The following is a 1,489-nucleotide window of genomic DNA, read 5'->3' as shown; positions in this document are numbered from 1 at the left end:
GAGAGAGAGAGAGAGAGAGAGAGAGAGAGAGAGAGAGAAATACAAAAAAAATTCTCTGCTCTCCTTCCCAAAATGTCTGAGGACACACCTTCTCATGATTATACGCTAGACGTATGAGGAAGGGGAGCTCAAACTTGGAGAGTATATGTAGCAAACAACTCACATTCCCTGGTTTGGACGCCTTTTTGCCTCTTTGTGTAGTCCTGATTAATTTTGCCTTGGATTCGCTTCTACACTGAGCTCTGGGGTCAATTGCCTTGCAGAGTCCTGAAGCTGCCTCTCTTCACTTCCAGTTTGTCCTTGGACTGTCTTTCAGCTCCAATGACGATGTTGTCATTAGCTGTTCTAGGACATTGCTACTCTCACTAAAGGGAATTTATACGTTTTTGACCTTTCAAAATTCACAAGATTAATGTGGATGGTGGAAGAGAGAGCTCAACTCTCCTTCACAGCCCCAAAGACAAGCACCTTGAGACCAGCCTGATGATAGAAAATCTTTCTGGGACACTCAAGTTCCTAACTGGCTTGGAACGATTTCAGTTGCTGTAGAGGTGTTACTGATGCTTCTAACCAGTTCTAATACACTTCCTGTGTTGAATAATTTGTTTTTGTTTAATGATCAAAATATTTTACTATTCCCAAAGTAATTAAGGACTTTTTTGCACTGATTTCACAATTTGATCCATTGATTAACTTCATTAAAAAGCCTGGGCTTTCTGTGTTCAACTGAGTTGGAATGAACCTGCAAATTTACACAAAAATATAAAGAAAAAATTGCAATTAAATAAAAGATTGCTTAAAGTAGTATTAGCACTATCAGTTCGAAGGATCAGGAAAAGATTCTCATACAAAATCATATTTGACCTATATCCTAAAGGAAGAAAGGGAAATCCATTCTAGTCATGGAAAATGTCCAGTACAAAATGAGCTCAAGCTACAAATCAAAATGCCACAACCTTTCAATAAAGCTAAACATCAATGAAAAATGTCGATGTGCAACAAAAAACCATGTGAAACTTTTTTTCAAACTATGGCCATTGGTGTTTCTTTCCTTAAAAAGGCAGTAAATGGATTGTGTAATGTGAGGTACAGAGAGAACAGTTTGTTTAGCTCACTGACTATTGAAGAGAGGAGGTAATGGACAATGAGTCTGGAGTGATATTTTGAGGCCACTTAACAAGCTGACCCAGTGGATAGAACACCAAGCTTGGAGTCAGAAAGACTCATCTTTTGAGTCAGAGTATATCCATTTCCTTTACTATAGATTCCAGTGGTCTTAAGCTGTCTCTGGAGACATAATTATATAAATATAAATTATAATATAATATAATATAATATAATTTTTATAAATAAATTATAAGCTAATGAGGAAAGTGTTTCCCATTCAGTACTCACATATTAGTGTCACAGAGTGTATATTTATTTTTGCATATACATTTTGCTACAAATTGGTTTGAGTGTATCTAGGCATAATATAGTTTTGCTTGTA

Source organism: Petaurus breviceps, unplaced genomic scaffold (genome assembly GCF_028583685.1).
Source record: "Petaurus breviceps papuanus isolate PSGF00001 unplaced genomic scaffold, PetGlider_PUasm1.0 551, whole genome shotgun sequence".
Classification (NCBI taxonomy): Eukaryota; Metazoa; Chordata; class Mammalia; order Diprotodontia; family Petauridae; genus Petaurus; species Petaurus breviceps.
This window is presented reverse-complemented; position numbering follows the sequence as displayed.